The sequence below is a fragment of the Xyrauchen texanus genome, chromosome 13 (assembly GCF_025860055.1).
Source record: "Xyrauchen texanus isolate HMW12.3.18 chromosome 13, RBS_HiC_50CHRs, whole genome shotgun sequence".
NCBI classification, from domain to species: Eukaryota; Metazoa; Chordata; class Actinopteri; order Cypriniformes; family Catostomidae; genus Xyrauchen; species Xyrauchen texanus.
Genome location: NC_068288.1, coordinates 24,007,844 through 24,027,122, shown reverse-complemented (window position 1 = coordinate 24,027,122; position 19,279 = coordinate 24,007,844). Strand labels below are relative to the sequence as shown.

General features: G+C 34.7%; 1 protein-coding gene across 7 annotated transcripts in view; it reads right to left on the bottom strand.

Annotated features, from left to right (window-relative positions):
• The window catches only part of LOC127654412 (disks large homolog 1), a 217,157-nt gene that overhangs the window by 161,087 nt on the left and 36,791 nt on the right, over positions 1–19,279 (bottom strand). The window lies entirely within an intron of this gene.

Here is a 19,279-nt window from a genome sequence, read left to right as displayed (position 1 = left end):
AATCTTAAAAACTTCATCTGTTTCTAGTTTAAAACAAACAAAACTGACACCCATATCCTACTCCAAAACTTAACCAATAGTGTCATAATAGCAAATGTGAGGTGAACAAAACAGAAATCCTACACCTTAACCTTCCCTATAAGTGTAATAAAAGCAAATGTCAGATAAAAAAACATAACACAATAGCAGACCTGTCAACACGCATGCTTTGCTAGACTCAAACCCCAGCCTTCTGTGTTCAAAGTCCAACGCTCAGTACAACTTCTGTGCAACTTTGGAATAATAACATGTTGGAACAAGCTCATGCATTATAGCTGAAGTGTTTAGAGGTCATAAGATAATGATTGTGTGAGTAACAGAGCAAAAAATAAGTTTATGAACATTTAATCTGCTGTTTTATTAGTGATTGTATGAAAGTGAGGAAAAACTAATTGTTATTGTGCCTTTAGTGTTTATTTCACCAGAAAACTGCAGAATGCGCCATGTAAAACTCATTTGTAAAATTATGTTATAATAAAGTATTTCTATTAGACCAGGATGTGAAATTAGATTACATGGGTTTTGCTGAGCTTTTCAATCTTTACCAACCCAAGGACCGCAAGTTTCAACAATCTAAGGACCCCCAATACATAAAAAAAAGCTAGAGTTTCTGGAAACATGGTCTCATAGAATCACATTACTATGCCTACATTTATACAAAACTATTTATACGTGGCTCGTTGTACGTACGTACTACAAGACTTTCCTGGTGAAATAAACACTAGAGACGCAACTACAACTATTTGTATTCCCTTTCATAGCCCTCTTTGATAGCCCTCTATCTTACACAACACTATTTTATGACATCCAACACTTTTTCCTTAAATGCATAATTTGTAAGTTAATACATTTTCACTTGTTCAAGAGTGAGCAAATTGCACAATAGCAGAGCATTGCCTTTGTGATGCAAAGGACGGTGGTATGAGTCTAAAGAGCACACAAGTCAACCTGTGAGCTAGAAGTATCACAGAAGCACCACAAAATGTTGTTGCTGAAGCAACCATTGTGTTTTCCATCTAATATTTGCTTTTTATGATACTATCAGTTAGATTTAAGGTTTAGGGTAGGGAGATAGGATTGGTTAATATTGCAAAAAAAATTGTCTCAGTCACATAGTTTTCATGTGGTCAGACTAAACACTTCATGATGACTTTAATGAATAACATTTACAAATAATTATTGCATTATAGGCTATAATGCTTAAAACCATTAGTTAATATACGTTCAGTTATAAACATTTAGAAACTATGATCCATATATTTTTATACTATTATTTGAATGTTCATAAACTACTGATCTGTTAAGCATACACCTCTATGCCATTTACCATGTGCTGGATTCATCACACTACTGTTTTGTCTGACAAAGAGATATTCAGTATGCTTGTTTAATGATGATTTAATACCAGTTAGAAATTTACCGATAGATATAAATGTATCTATCTATCCACAGACCCTCCTACAGCATGAAACTCTGGGTCTATAAGTCCTATAACCGTTACACTCATATGAGTGATACTTCAGAAAAGGAAGCTGAAAGCAAACCTTTCAGAGACTCACGGAGTTCTCCAAAATAACAAAACCACTTCATGCTGATGCTGAAATGTTAGAGAAATCACTGCCACCTGGTGCAGAGAAGTATGCAAAAGACCTCAATATTGCATGATTGCTATAATGAATTGCTCAAAATAAAAGGCCACATAAAATAAGCATGGTCCGTTTCTCAGTATCAGCCAAAACTTTGTCAGATAATTGACATAGCAAAAAGAAAGTTATGTGGTATGTATGCATTAACAACAGAACCCATCCATCATCCAATCCTATTTTCAACTACATGATTTAATCTGACAGCGTGACATTGGAGATATGTACGATGACTTTTGGATGAGTTTCAATCCCAAAAAATTATTCATCCACATCTGAAGCCGAATATTAACTTATAAATCAATCCCTCCCTCTGAAAGTTTCAAGGAGAAAGGGATGACTCTTCCAGAGATGCGATCCATAAACTTGGCTCTGTTTCAAGCAAAGTTTGTATATTTTTGTGCACTCAGCAGTTTCTATGAGAACAATCAGGACTTCTTCACTAATAAACGGTGTACGCAGGCTGATGCTTATCATTCATTGCCTTGCAGAAGCTAGCAAAGACTATATCTAGATCACAGACTGCTGAATTCCCATGATACCATCAAAGAATCAGATATGAGGAAGACTGAAATGGTGTGTGCAGAGAACCACGTCCAAGAAGCGGAGAGAAACTCATCTCTAATTGGCCAGGTGTGATTCACTTTGTTCCAACATTCATTTCTGCTGTATTTGTCTTTAGATAACTAATATGTCATCATCTTGGATTGCATAAGATCTTTTGTTATTTTCAGAGAAAATTAGATGAGAAAAGGTTACAAAACTGCACAAAAACGTTATGACAAATATGGTTATATGATACCATAACACAGTTAAAAAGACTGAATGTAGAATTATAGTCTGTCATTATAATAAATGTCTCTTGGTCAGTCTAAGTCCAACAGCTGTTCTGTTTAACCACACTGCATGACCTTTGGGAATCCCTAATGTAATTGCACTAATGAAGCAATGAAAACATTGAGTGTTAAAGGAATAGTTCACCCAAAAATTTTAATTAGCTGATAATTTACTCACCCTCATGCCATTCAAGATGTATCTGAGTTTCTTTCTTCATCAAAACAGAATTTATGATTTTTAGGATTTAATTTCAGGCCTCCTCCATGCGAGTGAATGTACTTGTTTTTTTATGGTCCAAAATGCATATTTAGTGTGCATCAAAATAATCTACATGAACCCAAATTATTGATTATTTTTAGAAACAAAACAATACTTCTATAAAATGAAAATTCGCTCATCATTTACTTGTGTAAACGTGTATGATTTTCTTTCTTCTGCAGAACACAAATTATGATTTTTAGAAGAATATTCCAGCTTTGTAAGTCCATATAATGCAAGTGAATGGGTGCCAACATTTGGAAACTCCAAAAAGCACATAAAAGGCAGCATAAAAGTAATTTTAATAAGACTTCAATGGTTAAATCAATGTCTTCTGAAGTGATATGATAGGTGCGGTTGAGAAAGAGATCAATATTCAAGTCCTTTTTTTGATAGAAATTCCTTTACCTGCCCAGTGGGAGGGTGGTGGGGGAAGTATACACTAAGAATGAGAATCATCAAAAACACAAGAAGACTGTGAAAGTAAAAGTTTAAGTGGACACTGACTGAACAGAGGATTTAAATATTGATCTGTTTCTCACCCACACCTATCATATCACTTATGAAGACATTGATTTAACCACTGGTGTCTTATGGGTTACTTTTATAGTGACTAATGTGATTTTTGGAGCATCAAAATGTTGGCACCCATTCACTTGCATTGTATGGACCAAAAGAGCAGAGCAATTCTTCTAAAAACCTAATTTGAATCCAGCAGATGAAAAAGTTATCCACATCTGGGATGTACAAGGGTAAGTCAATGATGAGAGATTTTTTTTAAATTTGGGGTGAAATATTCCTTTAATGCTTAATCATGTATTTCATTAAGTATAGTTTATAGGTGTGGACACAGTTCCAAATTAAATATTTACTTTTTGTGTTAACATTCCAATTATCTCATATTTCTTCTAAAATGTGTGTCTGCTCTGAAATATGGTGCACTTACTGGAATAAAGTTTTTTGATGACAGCATTAACCAAAGCAGAGCTCTGAAGAACATCAATGTTGTTTATAAAAAAGATATCACTCCAAAACTATGGTTATTTGGACATTACCATGACGTTAATACCATTCATGTACCCAAGCGCACCAGGGAAATACAATGGTACATGAATATGGTAATTATGCAGTGCCAGGATACATATCAAAGCACCATGACAGTATTAATGATAGTGAGATACTGATGGTACCACCACAGTACCATTTTTTTATAAGGGAAGTCAAAATTATATTCCTGTTGTTATTTCAAAAAGATAAGGGGCTTCCAATACCTTCAAAATTACTGCAGAATTAACACACATAAAAACAGAAGCAATCTTATCACTGGAGGAACTGTGGTGATCAGAGAACAGCCCTGAAACAATCACATTACTGTATGTATCAGCTTTGGTATTAATGAAACAAAGGACAGAGAGGCCACTGAGAACATGTACCACTTAACTAAACTAAAACCAAGCTGGATAATGAACATGTAAATGTATGAAACATATTGAGGAGAGAGAAAACTAATGGAAGGTTTGTTACATCATCTTTCTGTGAAGACAATTTATGCAGTGCTTTACAAAAAAAGATCCTATTTCACAATATTGATTAAAAAAAACATTGTATTGATGTAAAATAACAGTCTGCATGTGATATAAATGTAACGAAAACAAAAATCAGTGCTACAAAATACAGCAATACAGATGTAAAACAAAATGGACCATGAAGAAGTCTGATTATTAACCTCAAGGGAAGACCATCTGTTAAAAAAGACTGCATCTCAGCAAGCAGCTATATGTGCAAGAATCAACTCTTCAAAACAACACATTATTTACAAGGGCAGAAAGACAACTTCAAACTTTAGAACACTGAAAAACATTATCTTTATTCAGAAATAATAAAATAATCACACAGCTGTGCTTAAATGAATAGTTCAACAACAAAAAATTTGGAAAATGCTGCCATTATTTATTTACCCTCATATCATCGTAAACTGTTAGTCTGTGGAACCAAAAGGAGAAATCTTGAGGAAACTTTAAGCAGCTCTTTTCCATAGAAGGAACAGGTCATAGTGACAATGTCTGTCAATCTCTAAAAAGGACAAGCCAACATTATTAAAACGCCATAAAAGTAGTTAATATGACCATTGAACTACATTCCAAGTCTTTTGAAGACAAACAATGGTTTTGTGTGATTAAACTGAAATTTTCAGCTGTTCCTTACTGATGAGCCATCCTCTCCACATTCATCTGTGTTCGAGTCCCATCACATGCATGATATTACACAGATTATGCTTAAGAAGACAACATGTGTGGTCATGTAAATAGCTCAAACAGCTTTCCTTTATTGGGGTAAGGTAATACTAAACCCGTCAGGAATAAACCAATTAACACAGGTAGATTTTGATGATGGTCTCATGAAGACATGGTTTTCATACGTTGTCAGATTTGAATAATCAGATTTTTGGTAGTTATCGGAGTACCGGAGTGCATGAAAACACGCTTACTGACATCAAAAAAATATTATTAGTGAACAACATGTTAAACTGCAGTCTGTTCCTCATTTAAAATGCTATTGAATGGTTTCAGAAGATAATGAATAAAGTGTATATGTTGGAACTACTTTTATGGAGTTTTATTAGGCCCCGAGTTATTAAAAGTGCACGTGTATAAAAACGTGCAAACATGATAGTATGCACAAAAAAGGTGAGAGATGATCTTGTATCTTCTGAGGATTGCATCCTTCAGATGCGCAACTGTAAAGGCTAGAATCACAATTCTTTCAACCTGATTGCTTGAGTCAAGACCTACAAACGTAGATCTCAAATTTCATTTTCATCTATAAAACAATCCCAAAAAAATAACAAAAATGTAAACTCCTCCAAGGCCGTTTGTCCGATTCGCATGAAAATGTGTATACACAATACAGACCCTCCTGACAAAAAGTTATAAGTATTTTGATACATAAAATCATTCTGAAGATATTAGTGTTACAATTACTTTGGTTGAAAGGGGTTTGAATCATTGTTCAATATCTACTCAACGCAAAAGTCCAAACGTAACGAAACTCGCTACTTATCGTCTACAGGGCATGTTGAGGATGTACGCATATTTTTGTTCAATTCTACCATTGGGGCACTACAACTAAAAAACTGTAACAACTCTGCAATAATTTGATTAACAAAGTTCAATTAAATATGCACCTTCTTTGGTTCAAGTGCTAAAATATACTTAAAATATCGATTCGACAAATAAAAACAAAATGACTGCCAGCAGCCAATCGAACTTCAGCATCTAATAACATGAATTGTGAATGGCCGATTGTCATGAAACTTAATATACTCAAGAAAGGTCTCTTCACCAAGCTGTATATAAACATTTTGAGAATTGGCCACACGGTGGCACTATATTAAGATAATTTGTGTTTTTGCTATTAACTCTGAAACCGTATAGGATAGAATATTTTTTCTTAGCTTCTCCAAATCCTTCAGTGTCCCCAAATGATATGGTCACGTGGATTTCTATTGTTGCATGAAAACCTTTCGTAAAATCTACTTTTTCTAACTCGTCTTAGGCTGTTTCATCCAATCACATACAATTTAGCACACATCAACTACAGACCCTCCTGACAAAATCTTATCAAGAGAGTTTTGATTAAGTCGTTCGGAAGAAATATGCTAATATGTTTTTGGGTGTGGCCTGTAATTACTAATTGGCCTGTATCTTGTGAGTGAAAAATTAAAACTTAACAAAACACATGGACAAGAGAATATTCTGAGGTCACATGCAAAATGTTATTAATTTGTGATGCTAGAGGATGCTATAACTTTAGCAAATCCTATTCGTGCTACTGTGATAAAGGCAGTTAAGGTTTGGTTTTGATTTAGGGTTTTTATTTAGTCACCTGCATAATTTCAACAATTTGTGATGCTAGAGGATACTATAACTTTAGCAAATCCTATTCGTGCTACTGTGATAAAGGCAGTTAGGTCTAGGGTTTGAGTTAGGGTTCCACAGCATCTTTCCTGTCAAATCTGATTATTTTTGTAATTTTCCCATATCTGCCTGGCCCCTGATAATTGCAGCTTGCAGCCATGTTTTTCAATAGTTTTCATATGATAGCATGCTCTAGATTGACCTCTTTGACCACTGTGCTGCATCTTGCTGTTTTTCTTAGCATCTCGAATAGGATCGCCAGATTTTTCAGATAGCTTGTCATGTTTACACCAACTTTTGAAAAACACATATCGAGACATTACTACTACTACTACTACAACTTTGGGCACTCATTTGATCTCTTCTTTGAATTCCAGCCAACAGCAAGGTATAGTGTATGTTTAGGCACTGACTGCATGACCGAAACTTCCACACGGATGGTTCAGCCCTCTCTCTGCTATCTGTCACACTCACACATGTGAGCTATCTGGGATAGTCCTGGTAACCTATGGCGATAGTACGGAGGCATCAGTGACATAAAGGCCTCCCTCCTTCCCGCGATGCACAGAGAGATTCATTTCCAGCACTTCTGGAAGATGATGAGGAACTCCACTCTGTGGCCAAAATGTAAAGCACACAATCATTTTGACAACATGCAGCATGCCTCTCACATAGAAATTCAATGCGGAATCTGATCAATTAAACAAACACAATTTTTCAATGCTTTTTCAATCAAGGATCAATGCTGTAAATGTCAGGATACCCAATGGAGAGCAAATATATAATATGCTGTTTTGTGTTGTTTATTTCACTTTTGAAAACACAGTAATACACTGTAAGAAACTGTAATAATTAAGTAGTTTACAACCAATATTATGTTGATATTGGATCCTTTTTATGTGAGGTGACCGTACATTTCTGAAATGACGGTTTAAAATATAAAACAAATGTTATCTAAATTGTGGTCTGAATTTCACTGCCTATAAAGTTAGTTTCAAATACATTTCTGCATGTCTGCTGACAACTAAATGAACAGTTAAAGAAAGCCAAGTTACTAAAAGAATATTGACCTGACTTCGGGTGTTGATAGTTGATAACTTTGAATAATAGTTTACAACTTGAAGACAATCCAAATGTGTGATCACTTAGTCAACCTGATTTCCAAACAACACTAAAGCCCTATTCGGACAGGATTAGTTTTCTAAACGACGTTTGAGTTACAATTAATATCACCCGATGTCTGTGATTTCATGTACTGTTTACGGATGGGACCTCTGTGTTTATTACAGATGTGGAAATGTCTGTTTTCCAGATGTGGGCATTACAGAAGGTTAAACACATTGAATACATTTCTTATAAACATCTTTTAAATGCAATCTGTTTCAATTAAAAATCACTTATCATTTTAAAACTAATTTATAAATACTTATTTAATTTATTGATTATACATTTATTTTTAAAAGTCTATTCAAATAAACTTCACATGAGTTTATAGAAGTGTCTGCTTATAATACACCCACTGACATAAACAAGACTTATCCATTGATTATATAATTATTAACATTACGTAATGAAAAATGAAGGTGAGTATCTTACCTAACGCTGATAAGTGGCCAGTCTTAGCAATTTCCACGATTTGGCTCTCCTTGTTGATTTTATTTTCTTATTTTTCTTCAAATGGCAAAAAAATAAAAAATAATCTACATCCAAATTGAAAGGCGCGCAACAGGCAGAAGTTTGGCGCATAAGTGCGATCTTAACGGTAGTTCATGCAAGTCAAAATACACAAGGACAAGTGTTGTGAAAATTAAATATCAGCAATCACAAACATTCACTTTTGGACAGGATTAGATTTCTCAGAGGACCCCTGACTTAGCTGAAAACACTTTTCTAAAGTATTAAACAGGCTGTGTGGAAAAAAAAAACAAAAAAAAAAAACAGACTTGTCAGATTTGGTAGTCCCGTCCAAAAAGGCTTAAGGAATGATATTTTGTATATGTTTCACCACATTTGCGTGTAGTATTTCAACAGGAAAAAACGGCAGCTTATTCAAAACCACCTGCAAAGTAGTTTAAGAAGGCACAATCAGTGCTGAAACAGCAACGTCTTGAGTATTTAAATTGCAATTACTTTCTGTGCAAATAATTGCAATTACTTTCTGTGCAAAATGCCTACTTTCTATGTAAATTATGCTCATTATAGATTGTGCTTCATTCACAAAATTCTGTGCTATTTACCGATTGCAATAAACATTGCACTATTACCAACCATGGAAAGCAGGTGGTTGACTGATTTTTCTTTTTTTAAAGAGATGATTTTGTACGTTTTCTATCAATCATGTCATCAGTAACCATGCATATATCCATATGAGCAGTGTAGAATTAACTCTCAAGACCAGAATCAGAAAGTGTTTGCCATTTTGCAGCATCTGCATAATACCTTTGGTGAATTGGGCAGCAAACCAGCTCGTGCAAATAGAAAGATACAGGAAGTCTAATTTTGTCTAGTTTTCCCACTAGTTCGATTGATTGGTCTGAACCAGAGTTTGATTCCACCCCCTTCAGGTATATTTTTCACTGATTTGGATCTGAACCACAGTGCACTAGCGTCATCGATGAGCATCATCCTTTGTGGCAGCAGTTTACCACTGTAACTATGTAACAACTCAGGAGGAGAAGATGCCAGTTTCACTGTGTTATCCAAGTATTTGCTCCTTTGGATTTACCACCAATGAGATAAATGCACAGAACGATGTATTACCTTACATGAGTTAGGCCGGATTGCTTTCATACCAGTCCACAACAAACATCAAACTCTGACGTCAAACTTATTTGAGTCCACACCATAGGCTGTAGTTTAAGCACCCACAGTGGCATCAGGTAGATTTAGGCTTTACAGCTTTACACTTTGGTCCTTCTGTTTCTAAATAATAAAAAAATATTTCCCAGTTCCACTAAAAACAGTAGAGGGCAGTGTTAAATTACATTCAAACACGCAAAGATGAGAATAACTCAACATTGCAAAAGATATTTAGGATTTGTTGTACACTGTAGTTCAATTAGATTGAATATCTGAAGAAGGTGCCTCACACACTTCAGTATAACCTGAAAGATATCAAATCAAATATCAAAATTCAAACTAAATCTTGTTTGATCCAGATCTTAATCTATTATTCCAATAGCAATACCACTTCCTTTATCCCTCCTTTCCCTCTTAAACATCTTCTACAGCCTTGTCAGTCTAAATATGAAAGTATTGCGTGGCTTGCAGGTGGTGGGTGACCTAGAGAGCTCAGGCTGACTCATGGATCCTTCACATCACCTCCAGCCCTTCCTGCCACCCACACCATGCAAAATCACACTGACACCACTCCACCAGTCCGGCCCACAGCACTGAGCTCTCAGTAGAGAGAGCCACCTCACCGCCTGGCAATCACACTCAGTTTATGAGGGTGTAGCTTCATGACATTGAAAGGATTCCAAATGGAACATGTGCTGCAGAAATTACACATCTGCCCCAAATGTGTTCCAACTCATTTCACAGAGAACCTGGGAAATGTTCACATGGGGTTAATTATACTGGAAAGTGAACATCACCATGCCATACTCTCCTTCCCTTTTTCAAAAGGGCAGAGCATTTGAATTGAGTACTCTGAAGGGTGCATAGCATTACTGTCTCATACGTGTTAATTTGGTACATCCTATTATTAATTTTAATTTAGCATGGAAAACATATCAGGCTAAACTCATGTTTATGTTAAGACAGCAAATAAACAAAAAAAACATTTTAATTAAATGCTCTTCAATTAAAATGTATGTAAAAGTAGCATGTCTTTGATGTATGAGAGCACTTGAGAATTTTCAAATCCCCATTAAGATTTTAAGTAAATTGCCTCAGGTTTCAAAATTAGGCACAATAGCTTTTCTGATTCAGTTTCATGTTTCATGTATTGTGCCGTGATAAACCGTTAAACCCCTATAATTCATATATTATATCCATACACACATATATATCAATTCATATATTCAGATTTAAAGGGGCATTCAGTAGTTTTCTAGCTAGCGTTAGACGCATTGCTCTTCTTCATTTACTACAGTGGTGTTATACGCTGCACTGCCGTCTATTGATGTGGATAAGCATGATCATCTCTGCAGCCCCTGCCAGCTATGGAATATCATTTGCATCTGGAAAATGTCAGAGTTTGAGGTAATTTCTAAAGTTATTTATTACTATAATAATATAATTGCTTTGCCTTAAAACAAACGTCAGAATTCAAGCAAACAGACTTCTACAGTTAAGACAGATTGTTATTGTACTTCATATCAATAATCTTTGGAGAATGTCTATGTTTCACGTTATTTCTAAAGACAGTTATTATCTTTGTTAGACAACTCCTTAGCGTGAAATAAAACTCACTTATCAAGCGATATAGAATGTCATGGTAATGAAAAAATTAGATACGTTTTTGATGATCAAATTTAACATGTCCATGAATACTGTAGTTGAAGAACTTTTTTGTTTCCAAGCAAACCAACGTCATTGTTTACTAAAAATCCACAACAATCGCTGTACCAAACTACTAAACAAATTATGAATTGCACGTTGCTTTTCAGTCGCATTTGTAAACAAAGCTGAAAAATGTCCGTTACCAACATACGTTAACAACACGTCATTTTAAAAAGTTCGAGGGAAACTTGCTTGAGTTTTCTGTAAATTCCACATAGTATTTTAGAGAGTGATCTAAACAATTAATAATGTCTTCCCTGTCCAACAAAAATGAAGCAACATCGGCATCACTACTCATGTTTTTCTCCATAATCAAATCTTTCCACTTTGTGTATGCCGTACCGATGTTTACTCTAGTTATTTGTCTTTGCCGGTCTTTCAGTCTTCTAGCTTCAGACCATTTTCGCTTCTTCGGCAGTACAGCTACTGAATCTCCTGTTGTCTGTGTTTCTAAAGCAAGATAATTAGTATGTTCCATTGTATTCTTTTTGCACTTCGCATCACCAAACAGCACTGTGCTCATAGCGAAGCCTATCTACATAGACAGCAGCCAATGAGGGCAAAAGATTTTCTTCTTCAACGTTTAGTGAAACACAGCGGACCATGTCATTTCAACATGGCAAAACACATTAAAGGGTTGACCCGCACCATGTAAAATAAAAACACTGTTTATAGAAAACGGAGTACAGTCTTCACAAAAACACAATTAATTTGTTAATGTGTAAAACTTTTTAAATTAGCCCCAAATTATTGAATGCAAATTTAAATATATTGCATTATTGTGGCAGAGGAGTAAAACATTGATAGCTTATACAAAAAGTGGTTTTAGAATATTTATTGTTAGTTTTATTACTACATCATTAAATATACAGTCAACAGCAATCAATTTAACAATTGAGTTCTTTAATGTGTCCTGCTGTCTCACAATACTCTCCCTGCTCTCTTAATTCCATTGCCTCTGTACATACGAATCAGATGGACGCTTTTGGAGCATATCATTGGTTTTCAGCATCATAAATGCTGTTTTTAGGATGCTGTGTCAATTTAATAGTTAAAAGTAAATTTAAATGTTTAATCAACAGCCCTATGCTGTATATTACACATCTCTCTGGAACACTTGATTTTGATTGTTCAATCATGGAATTCTGCTGTCAAATATTTTTGTCTGCTATATTGAACAAAGGACCATTGATAATCAATTTCTAGATTTGTTAGTTTCATTTCTCTCAGATCACTGTATCGGAAATCTCTGTCCTCACGCATAATAAAATAATTTTATCTCAAATCAGTAATTCATATCCACATTTATTTGGCATGTAGCCTTGTAATAATTTGGATAATGTACAGTCAGCATCACAAATTAAACCACTTTAGGTCAAGACCTGATAACTCTGTCTGGGTTTCTTTTGAGATAATGACAGGCTGACTATACCTTCTCCCTTACATATTACTAAGATTTTATAAAAGATCATATTTATACATTCTGAAAAGCGGTTTCAAATGCAGTAAACATCATTCATAATTTCACTGAAGCCACAAAGTAATGGCCCTATAATCATAGATTACAAATCCAGAGGAACTGACACAGGAAACTCCTTAAAATAAACATCCTACAGTTGACTAAAATAAATATTGAATCCCCATATAATGTGGTCTAGAGTTGACCACAAACAGCTTGAAAAGGAGAATTAAAAAGTAATTGTCCCTTCTGAGGAGAATAAATAAAAATGAATCAATAAAACTGTCCAAATGCAGCACTAAACATTTCTATTTGCATGCATAACTGTAGGCTTTTGATACAAGATTTTGAGGTTTTCAGGCAGACCTCCCAGGCATTTCTACAAACATTGCATAGTACTGATGTTCTGAAAATGTTTGAGCTAAAACCATTCTGTCTTCTCTATTTACATATGGATTAAGTCAGTCACTCATACTTTCACACTTGCCACAAAAGCAGTTAGCTGTTAAACATGTCATGATGAAGGGGAAGTGACATCACACCTCCTGAAGAACACTGTGCCCTGAATACTAGATTCCTCTGACTGTCATTAGTCTGAATGTCATTAATACATACTTGATTAGAACAGTGTCTTTAATAAATCTACTTTGAATTAGGGATGCTCCGATACCCCTTTTTCCTCTTCCAATACGATATCTGAAATCTATCGGCCGATACCAATCCTGATCTGATACTGTGTTGTTTTATTTGCACAATCGGTTTAGAATATCCTTACCTCATTGTAACTAAATACACTTTTATATGTAAAGAAACACAAACCTCACTACACATTATTTCACAATAAATGTATACACTGTTAAGAAAAACTTTATTTTAACTAGACTACTGGATAATGTAAAGTAGCGAAATTAACAGTATTTCCAGTAAAAGCCATCAGTAGAATAGAGGTTTTATTTGAAAACATTTTTAACTTGTATCTGGAATTTAAAGTATTCAGATCTATCTGAAGTCCATTTTATTCACACATAAACAAATAATTTACCTTTAAATTACTGACTTTTAGAAATTTAAAAACAAATACAGTAATATATTTCAGTCATGCACCTTTAACTTTAAAACTCTAGAGCTTTTATTTTCACGATCGGAAAACTCTGTATGAAGGCTAATTTACAGTATTTTAATTTGCAGCTTATTCAAATTCTGGTAAAATGCTCCTCCAGTTCCATTCTAAACGCATATTATAAGTGAACCAAACTATTGAGCATCTACCTCCGAGATGTTGTTTGTGAGTAGCGCTCACATATGAAAATAGCCGTGAACTCTGAGGGCTGAAAACTGCCTCTCCAGCCTACGCATACTATGTGCGTGTTAACGGAGCAGCTCCATTCATTCACGAGATGTGTATGCATACTACATGTAAAGAATAATTGATGACGAACAGTGGAATTTAAAAAAAAATAATGCACAACCGAGGTGGTTATGCGGTCACGACACACAGTGGAAGGGGAGTTAGCGCAGTGCTTTCCAATATAGCTATAGGCTGATTAGGGCAAAATATTTAAAGTTATTTTTGATAATAGAAATTGTTGTATTGATCAAGTCATGGGGGTGCGGCTCTCTGTGTGTGTGTGTGTGTGTGTGTGTGTGTGTGTGTGTGTGTGTGTGCGCATATGGAAGTGTGTGCACATAGGTGCTCGCTAACAGTACTTGCCCCTACAGTGTGTTAAGGCTAAATGGGGGATCTTTTTGGGTATGTGTGGGGGAGACGAGAGAGTGCAAGAGCTCTTTTTAACCTAAATTTAAATAAAGGTAGGATATTTTAGACATTATTTGATGTTCTTAAATGATTTACTTTAACCAATGTCTTTGTTTTAACAGCTTATTTTGTTGTGGTAGCCAGTAGGGCTCTTTGAAACAACTGAAATAATTTGGCGAAGTGATATGCAATCGTTATGCGGTCAAGACCTGGATCTACTTTATATGCGTTTTTGTAAGAAAAATATCCATATTTATAACTTTATAAACTATAATCACTGTCATCCAATAACAGCTGTCCACGCATTCACAAGAGAGTCGAGTTCCGGCGTATGATAAAGGCGTAGCATAAGCTCCGTCGAGAAGTGACCAAAAATAAATATATATGAAATATAGTAATATGAAATATATTACTACTCTACAGAAAAAATGTACTGTGATGATAATAATAACAGCAATAATAGTTTTTTTTATTATTATTCTACTTAAGCAATATCACAAGAGTTGGGATATGTAAGGATAATCCACGACTGGGTGTGTGTTAAACGGTTTAAAATGCACAACTTAGAGGGGAAGAACCACCCAACGCAAAGCGGAGGGTGGTTACCTCAGTGAAGTACATTTAAAATAATTTATTGCACACACAGTTTTGGATTATCATGCTTATACCATGGTCAATTGTCAGAATTGATTAAAGCTGTAATATATATATATATATATATATATATATATATATATATATATATATATATATATATATACACACACACACATACACAGCTTTTTTGCAGAGATCAGTCTGAAGTAAAAGGAACTTTTTGGAGGGGAATAGTGTTTGCACAGATTCTGACAACCCAAGCAGCATGAATCTGAAATGGACACCTTTGTTTTTCACCTGCATTATCTCAGCTGCGTGAATACTCTCTCCACTCACATAATCTCTGTTAATGCAGCGTTGAACAGCACAGATCGCTGATGTTGCAAGCATATAACAAGTCATTTACACAATATAAAAAACACTATCTTGTCGACTTCTTTTCTTGACAACTAGTAGACTAGTAAACATAAGTAGTTGTGAAAGCCCTACTGTAGACCTTCTATTTTTATAGAAGGTACGTGCAGCCTTTTAGGCCGCAAACTACAAGAGTAACAAATACATTCAAGTCTTTCCACTGTCCAAATTCAAACAGACAGCCAACAGCATGATAGTCAAGACATCACAGCAAGGGATCTCACTGCACCAGACTGAATCTCCCTGCACGCGTCGCCTACTCTGAAAGCTTGCTGCTTACATGTGTGAGAGAGAGAGAAAGAGAGAGAGAGAGAAATAAATATGGGCTTTGGGTTTTTCAATAGCCCATGCCAACACTGATATGGAAAATGTCAATATAATGCTCATATATACTATTTAACATAGAAAATGAAATGTGCCCAAAATGCTGAAATGCTAATGAGTTACACATTATTTAGTCAAAATTCACAAAAAAGTTTAAACAAAATTTGTATAATCTTTTGATAAAGTTGTGGGTAGATTCTGGAAAGGATACATCTGTTAATAGGCCAAACAGCCACAGTTATTGAACGATGCCATCAAGTATTCCTGCATGTTTTTAAGTAAATGGGAAGTCAATGACTCAATAAGCAATGGAAGTGCAAGCGCTGAACTCACGCCAGCTCCCACCTGCTTTTACCACAAGCAACTCCAAATACCAATACACGTACCTCACACTACTGAACTCTGTGACCCCTGCAGACATGTCAGTGTACAGCCACACTGTATAATATCTCATTATAGCAACAGAGTAATTCAACCACACTTCATTGTAAAGTATACAATCAAGTCAGAAACAAAGTTCCACAAAAATCAGACTTGATGAGTAAAATATTTGACTACTAATAAATTACTACTCAGTTGTGTTTTAAAAATGTTTATACTTCAAGACAGAACATACCAAAATGTACTAATGACCAATTATTCTATTACAGCATGCACATGCATCTTGGTGAAACCAAATCCAGTAAAACTTGAGCTATAATAATAAACTTTTAATAAACAATTAAACTACTTCAGAAAAGGCTTGCTAATTTGAGAAGGACTCAAATCCATGAAAATGGAAATGCATAACCTAAAAAGAACAGCTCACGTGCTACATTTTCAGCTGAAAGTCGTTCATGTTGAAAGAAACGGGCTGTGAGAGGCAGGACTCATGAAGAACATCTGATGATACTTCTAAAGAGACCTACATTCAGAAGGCAAAGACATATACAGCTCCAAACTGGAAAAGGCAACGACATAATTTCTTCCTCATGTCACTCACCACATATTATAAAGTGTGTAAATATAGTATATACTGTAAATAATATACAGTATATACATTTGACAACATAAGACATATTTATATACAGTATATGCATTTATTATATTTATATGCTTACAAGAATCAAACAAATCAAGATGTGCTGAATGGCATAAGAACATAAAGACAATTGTATGCCACAAGCAGTTTTTAACCATGAATAAATAGCAGAAAATCTGTTCAAACAAATGCAAACAGCATCCCACATGAGCAACTAGTTAAAAAGTGAGCTACTTTACATTAAGTCCATCATCTGAATCCTCCATTTAGGTCGTATATCCTGAATCCTTCACTCCAGTCTTCACAGAATGACCTCGAGTAAAGCAACTGCTCATTAACACTTCCACGGCATATACTTGTAGCTACTCAAGCGTACTGTATTTCAACTTACCACGACAAAGATCAAATTCTCTTAGTCAAAAATAGGTCTTTCCAAAGACAATTAAGGGATAAAAGGTAAGCTACTTAGAGCTTAAAAGGTAGGCGAAGGCTGAAACCTATTCTCTCCTCGAAGAATTCCAGGCACCATAATAAAAAATACAACTCTAAAATAACAAGGAATCCTTCAATATCAAAAAGTCCAATTCAATTATGCGAAATAAGTGTAATATAAAAGTAATTAAAGAAAAGCTATGAACAACAGCTCTCTTCATTGAGTGAAAACCTTCTACTTTGTTGTTTCCTGTTTTATTTGTCAGTGCTGTTTATAACATGGGGGCTGTTTGTTTTAAACTAGTTTCATCACATAAGAGACATAAGAGTTTTACAACAGACAATTCTGTACTGCATTCAAACGGGTTTCGTGATCCCAGCTGCAAATCTCACTGGTTCACAAGTGCATTTAAAATAGTAGATTGATTGAGTCCAATCCGCAAATAATCGTACCTGTTCTACACTCGTGCTCCTAAAAAAATATTTTTTTGGAGGCTGTTCACTTTATTTAAACAATTAATTTTGATTCAACACCACTGTATCAGGTTTCTTGTTCAATCATGTCTGCATGACTTGAATAAGTGAATCTTTGGCTTACCTCAATGTGTTCAATTTGAAAGAGCTTGTTTCAATCAAGCTCGATCAAAAAGGGCAACTCGCAGCAGGAAGTAAACAGTTGAGACACAGCAGTCATTGAGTGATTCCATTTGAAGAGATAAATTTGATGTTGAGTAATTAAATTGGCATTTATTATATTGACATTCAACTATTTTAATGTTTTGACGGAAGCACTACAGGATCTTTGGAGTTCATTTGTCTTACAAATAATTTATATACGTTATTTAAATGGATTTCCATGACTCCTTATAAAAGAAGGCAATCTGTTCAAGTTATATGTACAAACAATGATTATTAATTCTGTGGTTTGTCTTGCATTGCCCTATATTGTCAAAATACAACATATAACCCCAATTAAAAAGGATTTGGCCTGAATGAACAAAATGAACTTACTTTGTATTGAAAGAATCAATTACTATTTTTATGTGTCACAAGTACATTCAAAATGTTATAATACTGAGTTGGAACAGACACCTTTATTGTTGTGCATATAAATTCGGACATAATATCTACTTATTTATTGTACTATACATGAAAAAAAAATGCATATATTTAAGGTTTACATGCATGTAGCTTCTAATTACAGGACTTTTATTTTGGAGAAGGTATATACTTCTGTTCAAACACATGCTTAATATTGGATGCTGTCTGAGTTGAGGCGTTCTGAGTGCAAACTTTACCTCCATCAAGATATTCGCTGCTGTCTGAGTAGATTCAAAAGGAAATAATTTCAAGTTCAATCATAACTTCTGTTATTATTTTTGTAATACGGGAACTACACAATATTACATTTTGATTTACATAAATATACCAAATAGTACTTAATGTTGGAAAAAAGACATACAGCAAGTTGCTGGTTTAGGTAACTGAAGTAACCACTTAGTTTAACTTCAGTTTAATTATGATATTTTAGAATATGCAAAATACAAAACGAAGAGCATCTGTAGTATTTTAAATGATGCAGCGTGTGCTTAAATTAAGCAGCTCCTCAGTGTATCGACAGAGGTACAATTTCTACATTTTACAAGCATTTTAACATTGAGGAAATTTTGTTTAGTGGAGTTAGCCTGTGATTCTTTAGATTAAATTAAGTGTTTGTTTGTTTTAAGGTTATTGTTGTGTAATTTAACTGATAGACTTTTATGCTATTAGTTTTTCTCCCCATTCTAAAGAATATTGATGCTTTGGACTAGTTTCCCACCCTAGTTTGAACAAGATGGATGTATTTTGTTGTTTGCATTAATCAAGTAATATGTACACTCACCTAAAGGATTATTAAGAACACCATACTAATACTGTGTTTGACCCCCTTTCACCTTCAGAACTGCCTTAATTCTACGTGGCATTGATTCAACAAGGTGCTGAAAGCATTCTTTAGAAATGTTGGCCCATATTGATAGGATAGCATCTTGCAGTTGATGGAGATTTGTGGGATGCACATCCAGGGCACGAAGCTCC